This window comes from Lichenostomus cassidix, chromosome 1 (genome assembly GCF_008360975.1).
Source record: "Lichenostomus cassidix isolate B80296 chromosome 1, HeHo_3.0, whole genome shotgun sequence".
NCBI lineage: Eukaryota > Metazoa > Chordata > Aves > Passeriformes > Meliphagidae > Lichenostomus > Lichenostomus cassidix.
In genome coordinates, this window is record NC_139479.1 from 22,434 (window position 1) to 30,927 (window position 8,494).

At 42.0% G+C, this 8,494-nt stretch overlaps 1 long non-coding RNA gene across 1 annotated transcript; it reads left to right on the top strand.

Annotated features, from left to right (window-relative positions):
- Positions 1-4,029: 4,029 nt before the first annotated feature.
- Positions 4,030-5,872, top strand: LOC146443967 (uncharacterized). The gene is made up of 3 exons (XR_014853036.1): positions 4,030-4,110; positions 5,338-5,434; positions 5,532-5,872. It is a non-coding gene; the product is annotated as an uncharacterized LOC146443967 (long non-coding RNA).
- Positions 5,873-8,494: the final 2,622 nt, after the last annotated feature.

Sequence of the window (8,494 nt, forward strand, 5' to 3'; positions counted from 1 at the left end):
CTGTGTAAATGTGAAAGCTTTACAAGACTGCTCTTTATTTTTTGTTGTGCCTGCATTAACTTGACGACTGTAGCCTTTTTTTCATTGTATTATACATAGGTATTGGAGATTAGAGTCCCAAAGTAATTTTTGGTAGTAATCTTTTCTGGAATCCGTGCATCAGACTCAAAGGCTGTGTTTTCCACATCGTGCACGGAAGGAAGGGTGCTGAGAAATGACACAGCCACGAGCCACTGCAGTGATTGGGAAACCTCGCGTGCTCTGTAAAAATGACAATTGTATCTCTGACAGACTTGAGCACCTTGGGTCAGGAATGAAGCAGGGTGCCCTCCTGCACTCAGCTCTCCTAGCAAGGTGGAGCTGCAGCATGTTTGATGGGAGTGAAGGCAGGTGGGGCGAACGGGAGCGTAAGGCAGCCGGTGTGTGTGTGTCGGTGTGTTGAGGTGTGTCTGCAGGAGATTATTACCAGGTACTGCATGATGGTAGAATGCAGATGGGCAGAGATGTGCCTGGCAGGTAGTTTGCAGCGTGAGCTGTATTTTTGACTGCCATTTATAAATCTGAACTGATGCAACGACGAAAAATACTTACGTCGCAATAGACTTGTAGCTGAGTTTTAGCAATCTAGCTAGGCTGAAGCCAGCAAGGACATAATATCTTGCTTTTCTTATAGTGATTTCTCTAATATCTAATCCAGAAATACAAGATGTATCACCACTCAGGCTTGGCAATCTCCCGTCTTCCTCCCTTTACAGTGAATTTTAGCATATATAGCCAAGAATTTTTGAAAGGAATTTTTAGATTCAGCTCTTCAGTGTATTTTCTTACATGTAACAGAATCTTAAATTCTAATATAACTGGGTGCAACTGTACAGAACATGGAGATTCTCTACTAAGTGCATCATTACTTCAGATCTTGAACTTAAACTGGATATGTACTTTCCCCTTCTCTGTGTTTATAACAGCAAAAGCAGAAACTGAGACTTTACATCTCCAACACATTTAATCCTGTGAAATCAGATGCTGACGACTCTGATGGCAGCATTGCTTCGTGGGAGCTGCGTGTGGAGGGAAAGCTCCTGGATGATGTATGACTGATCTCTTCCCCAAAGATTCTTTATTGGAACAAAATGGCTTTTCAAGTATTAGCATTTTTAAATAAAATACTTTCTGCATTAAATACGAAGAAATAAATGGGAATCATATAGCCTATATTCTGTGGAGAGTCAGATTAGGTAATCATAGACCTTCCAGTTTTTAATGTACACAGTATAAGCTGTGTAGTAAAGAACGAATAGTGATAATTACATGGAAGGACAAAATGTAAAATGAAATAGTTCTACTTAGTGTAGGACTTAGCATTCATTTAGTGATGAATTAGCATTCATCAAAAAGCTCCAGGCTCTTAAAATGAAAGCTGTAGAGGCCTTAGGATCAGAGAATGGTTTGGGTTGGAAGGGACCTTCAAGACCATCTCGTTCCATCCCACTGCCATGGACAGGGGCACGTTCCACTTGCCTGGGTTGCTCAAAGCCCCACCCAACCTGGCCTGGAACCCTTTCAGGGATAGGGTAGCCACAGCTTCTATGGCTTTCAGGGATAGGGTAGCCACAGCTTCTGTGGGCAGCCTGTGCCAGGCCCTCACCACCCCTCTGAGTAAAAAATGTCTTTCTTATGACCAGTCCAAAACTACTGTCTTTCATTTTAAAACCATTGCTCCTCACTTTGTCACTACAGATCTTGGTTAAAAGTGTCCCTCAATCTTTCTTACAAGCCCCCTTTAAATACTCCCTGGAGGCTGCTTTTCTCTGGGCTGAACAACTCCAGCTCTCTTAGCCTGTCCTCACAGGAGGGGTGCTCCAGTCCTCAGATGATTTTCACGGCTGTTCTCTGGACCTTTCTCATGGGTGCCACATTCACCTTACAAGCCAGTCCTTTCCAGCAACATTAAGGGTCAAGGAAATCTTCCCTAAAGTATGCACTGTTCCACCACTGTTGAGGTTTTTGCATCTTACCCTGCATTTGTCAGAGGGAGAACTCAAGTTAGATTGGTCACACTTGTGGCTTACAGGGGATTGAACGTTCAAGACAGAGAGACTGAGAAGGAAATCTAGGACACAAGCTTATATATGGAGCCTTGTACATGTCTGATTCTTCTGCTTGCACAGCTCAGCAAACAGAAATGGAAGTTTTCATCTTTTTTTAAGAGTTTGGTTATTGAACTGGACAAAGATCTTTATGGACCTGACAATCATCTTGTGGAGGTGAGAAGGTTGTGCACCCTTTGCATACAAACCAGTTACTGGCACAGATAAGCACCCAGTGCCTGTTGCCTCCTTTGTTTAAGGGACCTTGCATTACTTATCTAATTTATGGTATTTTCAAAGTTTTCAAAATTACATTCTTCTTAAGAATGTTTGCTAAAGAAATCTACTCTAAAAACAATAGATGTATTAGTGATGTTGTGCACATCTTAGAACAGAATGTATGAAAAGATGGAAAAATTGTGGACATTTTTCCTAACAAGTAAAGCATGCTAGCAGCAGAGCAGATTCTTCACTAAAGCTGAATTGAAATGACTGGGGGGTGTGAAGGGGTGTTGTGGTTCCGTTTGGTTGTTGTCGGGTCTCTTTTTTAAATTGCCAGATGTTCAGAAAGCTTATACTTGTCTGATCCTGGCATGGTGTACTGTGCAAGTTGCACCTCCATGGACATCAGTGAAAAAATGACCAACCATTTTGCTTTTCCCTTTGTCGGTGGCACAGAACTGCCACAACCCAGGAAAGAGATGGCTTGCAGGTGAAGAGACCTGGGGATGTCGGCGTGCGACGCACATTACTCCTCACGTTGGACTGCCAGGTCAGTGCACTGCTTTCAGCATGGAAAATACAGCCATTGGCACCTAGTGCAACAGAGCAAATTCATCTTGTCACATACATCAAAACCCAGTATACTTGGACTTGCAATGTCACGTGGTCCGTTGAAGTTAGGAATGATAGCAAACTGACATCATTTAAAATTTAAAGGGGACAAATCAAGTGAGTTTCTAATATAGTCTCACAAAAAATTAGTCTTGACATTATGGTAATCAGTATTTTTATTGCTCACCTGCAGAAAAAATATGCATTTCCTTCTCCAGCTTCTTAGAGAATAGTCAGATAAGTTGCACACAAGTTATGCGTGTGGTTCTTTAAAAAACTTCAAAGGAGTAGCTTTTGCTAATGTAAAAGCAAAAAAAAACCAGCTGTGTAGCTGTGGCAGCCTTAGCTTGGTACAAATGATGGACACTGCAGTTGTGGAGCTCACTAATCTGACTGAAACCATCCCTGGAAGAAATGTTGCTGCGTTAAGGAAACTGTTAATGCACTGCTGCAAGTGGATGGGATCCCCCTTTCCTATGACAGTTCAGGCTCAGATGCATTTTGATGGTAAAACTTTAAGAACTTGTTCTCTGCCACCTTCTTTCCCCTCCACGCAAATAGCATCTATTCAGGATAAAAGCACTCCGTTAGCAAAGAGAAAATTTATTAATTTTAGGGAGCATATGGACTAACTGAAATACTGATATAGGCAGTGAGAATTTTTACTGTTAAGACAATAGAATGATGTTTGCTATGCTCACCGTTATTATAAATTTATGCTTTAAAATAGATGTTCTTTGATCCTTAAATTTTGATTTGCTGTAAAGCTAGCTTTGGGTGACCTGGCACCCATCAGAGTAATCCTTGCCTAATAATGTGGCAAACACTAAACTTGAGTAAGAGTACACACTTAAAGAAGCATCAAATTGCAAATTATCCAAGGAATTTGTATTACTAGAGATGCCGAACAGGGAAGTTGAATTGTATCATGGAGGTCAGGAAAAGAAATATATTCCATTGACTGGTTATGGTTCGGTAAATGTTCTGGCAAAGGTAGTAGCAGAGGTGACCTGAGGGTCAGTGGAGCATGGGAGAAATTAAAGAATATCTGCTTTGTTTTTTCTGTCAGATTCATGAGACGATTGAGTCCATAAATCAGCTAAAAATACGTGATTTCACACTGAGTTTATCCAAGGATCCCAAAGGATACATCCAAGACCTCCTCTGGTCCCAAAGTAGGGATCTTAAGGTGAGCAAAGGTTTGGAAAAGAATGAATAGTGGAACCACAATGGAATAATTTTATCTAAACGTACATAGAGTGGACAGCCAAGGATGGATCATCGGTGGAAGACAGACATTGAGTGGACTACCGTAATCCAGAGTAGACAGTATGCAGGAAAGACAGATTAGGCTGTATTCCAGCTGCCGTGGAGCAGTGGTGCTTCATGCCAGTGCTAGGTCAGTTTGTGGCCAGACAGTAAGATCGAAATGCAGGGGTTTGCTGATGTATTCTGTAAAATCAAAGCTGTGTAAAACCCAGCAGGAGCATCCCACACTACAAGAACACGATTGTGTTTTGTTGGTTCGTAATTGAATTTTATTTGCCGTCCTTGAACTTATCTTCGAGATAGGCAAGCAATGGAATATAAAGAAGCTCGGTTGTTTGCTAGCAAAAATGAATAATTTGTTCTTCATAAAGTTTCACATTTTCTGTCTTTAACTGAGATGCCTCAAAATCAGTTGTATTAATGAATCCATGAAATTATTTTAATAAAATCATTGCTTGTTTCTTACATAAATGCCTAGTTTAAGTCAACAGTCTTCCAAAAATCTACTGTTAAGATTACGGTTATTCTTCTTTATATTGTATTCAAAGAGGACAGGCATCTGAAAAATGTTTAAATAAAGCAGACTTTGACTTGAGCAACTTATAACCAAGGGTGTTGTGGAGCTTCTCTAACTATATAGATGGAGTAGTTGTTCAGAGTTTTCCCTGACTGACAACTACTCCCATAAAAGCCTTTTCTATAGTGTTCTGCCCTGCTGGCATCAGAGTTGTGATTCCACGTCACTGCTTTGCTAAATATATCAATAACTATATTTACCTGTGCTTCTGTGATGCTGGAGACATAGTCATTAGAATTCTATTTTTTTATAGAATGGTTCCAACCCCCAGCTGCCCTGTCCCTGGAGGCAGATTGGACAGGGCTTGGAGCAACCTGTTTCATTGGAAAGCGTCCCTGCCCACGGCAAGGGGTGGAACTGGATGAGCTTAAAGGTTCCCTCCAATGCAAACCATTTGATTATTTTGTGATCCTGTTTTCCCAGTAAGCACACATTGTCCATTTGCTTTGAGCTTTGAGAACAGTTCTGAACATTTTTATGTGTAATGTAGATAAATTTTCACGCTGGGTAAATCTGAAAGTTTCTATATTTGGTAGAAGAGCTATGGTGAAAAACGTTTTTTTGTCACAGGTGATGACTGATGTGGTTGGAAACCCAGAGGAAGAAAGCAGAGGTGAATTTTATCACGAGGTCTCAAGAAGCTGTGAGCAGATATTTCTACTGCAAGGTATGAAAGAAATACCTGCAGTGTTGACTTACAAACACATCTCCTGTCAGTGAGTAATTGAATCTGCTGAACTGTACAGTGTGTCTTTTTCTTTCAGATCCAGCAGCGCCGACGGGAATCGGAACAATCTCTGGGAGTGCGTAACACATAAGTACTGCTCACAAGATTCCATTGGCACCATGACCACCAAACCAGTGGACTTTCCAGTGTCACTTAGCTCACTGTTACACATGGACCTGCTTCCTGACCGAATGAGAATGTACCATCAGCACACCAATCAGAACACCAGCTTTAGAGTGACCCTTGAAAATCTTGCCCATGATGGGCGTCTCAAACCATTCCAAGGCAGAGAGAGCACCATACAAGCATCAGTGTAAAAGATGTCTAAAGGTTCGCTCATCAACACACACTGTTAAGTTTTAGTGGAAAGTTAGACACTAAATCAGCAAATCCTAATGGGCTATCCTTAGTCATGGGTGGCACTGAATGGGGAAGGTTGAAATAGGTGTTCTAGGAGACTACAGATTTAGAGAAATAAATGCAGTTCTTACCCTATGGTACCCAAGAGTCTCAAATAGTAAGTTCTCTGGAATTAGACTAGATAAGATAGTCTTTCTTATAAAGGTGGAATGCTTTATACTCCTGAATACTGTTTTTATTCCAGCCAGACCAAGAAGCTACCTCACCATCGGAAAGAACAAACTAGGAAGATTTTCCTGCTGGAATGCAGAGCCCGTCTGGAAGAAAGACATAGAGTCAGGACATCTCCTCTGCAGATGCAAACCATTTCTCTACCCTTTGTCCCAGCCGTGAAAGGTAGATTGAATCACTTATCACTAGATGGCTATGATCCATGTACTGTACAGAGACAAAGAGAATCATCCCTGGGATAAGAGCTTCTTATACATCCTTAATATCTGTGGTATTAGCAACATATGAGGCATTCTGAGAAAATGAAAATAATGTGATGGTGCTTTGCTGATGCCTGCCTTTAACACAGCAGATATTAACAGTAAGCACGTATGTAAAATAGCAGATTACTTAAGTGTTTCTCCATGTGCCTGTAGGGTTTATCACTGGAAAGAACTTGCTAATTCTTGGTGCAGAATCCAATGAGCTTAACTTCACGTAACATGGTAGTTTGTTTCTTTACTTCAGGATGTTAACAGAGTCTCTGCATTGGTCTCACATTTTGATCATAGGTGAGCTGCCCCTTCCTATGAATCATTTAGCTCTCCCATACACGATATGTGGTGGTTATGTTGGATACTGTTGAACCATAAAGCACTATCAGCCTTAAACAGCACAGAGAACATATCCCTTGGAAATCATCTTCTTTGTAAATGTACGACAAATTCAGACTACGGGAATTGATTGGACAATTACTTGGGAGCAGGGACATCTTCCTTAAATCCTTCCCCTCCTCATTTTTTGTAGTGCACAGATGAGATGTAATTAAAGGCCCAACGTGATTTCTAGTCCAAAAAGCAGCTGCCAAGGTATATTTGATGTGGCACTCAGAATCCTTTTCACCTCCTTTCTTTCACTTCCTTCGAAAAAGAATCAAATTCACATGTGATTTAGAAGGAAGGCAGCTCTTCTGAATAAATGCCTTTTTTTTTCTCTAGTATTGTGTTTTCTGCTGTCTTTGCCAATTTTGGTCTTTGTTTAACTTGGAAGTTGTTTCTGTTCAGTCACAGCAGAGATAGTCTTCTCCTTACCCCCTCTATTTAATATCTTTGTTTTCACATTAAGAGTGCCATGGCTTTTACTCTGTCCATTGCATTCTGAGACGTCCATCTTGGAAAATTTACTTTTTATTGCATTTACGTGGTGATGGCAAAACTCCACGCAAAACCTGTCGGTGTGAGAAAAAGTAAGGCAGTACCTCATTGCCTGAGGAATGCCTTGTACTGGGAATGGCTTCATTAGGAATTTGTCCCTTTAGTGTAAAAACCTCTTTTCACAGAAAAACGTGAAATCCTGCAGTCTTAAACAAGTTGTACTGAGTGCTGTGAGGTCGGGTAGATGGGGAGCGGGTAGAAAAGCCGAGTAAATGGGGAGCAGGTAAAAAAGCGTCCCATCTACGCCGCCTTTTTACCTGCACTAGCGGCGTCCCATCTACGCCGCCTTTTTACCCGCACTAGCGGCGTCCCATCTACTCTGCTTTTTTTTTTTACCCGCACTAGCGGCATCCATCTACGCCGCTTTTTTTACCCGCTTCTTATCTTCCCCAATTTTTTACCCGCACCACCCGCTTTCTCTTTCCCCTTTTTACCCGCACTAGCAGCTTCCTACCTTTACCACTTTTTGACCCGCAATACCATCTTCCTATGTAGTCGACTTTTTACCCGCACTAACAGCTTCCCATCTACTCTGCTTTTTTTTTACCCACTTCCTATCTTTCCCAATTTTTTACCCGCACCAGCCCCTTTCTCTTTTTCACTTTTTTCCCCGCACTACCAGTGTAAGGCGGACGCAAACAGCGTAAAACAGGCACAGGCTGAAACTGCCCAGCAAGATTCCTAGTGCAAGATGAGCCAGAGGCTCGTGATGCCTAAGGAAAGAAGCCTCCACAGAAATAGCACATGATAATGAAAAGTAAATCCTGACACCAAATTACTTCCAAAGCTATTAAAAGGATGCTCAAGAAGCTCAGCAGGCCTAGAGAAGGAGGCAGTGAACGCCAGATGACTGTGGCAATCGCTCCTGACTCTAAGGATCACATCCAGACTCAAAGAAAGCTGAGACAAAAAGCTCACAAGAACGGGGACGTGGCTCGGAGCTTCCCTGCCCTGCCCAGCAAAGGCTCAGCTGATGCTGAGGAGAAAACCTCTCCCACTACAGTCCTCTCCTCTAAGCTAACTTCAAATTGCCTCCTGTGATCACAAAGGTTTTTCCCTTGTCCCGACCACCACTCCTGACACTTAGCTTTCACAAGACAAGCTGACACAATCCATCCCTGACACTGTGGACCTCAATGTGCTCCCTGTGGTCCTTGGGCTCTGCATTTGTCACGCCGTCAGCCTGGAGGAGGTGTGCAATTCCCAGTGCAGAAGG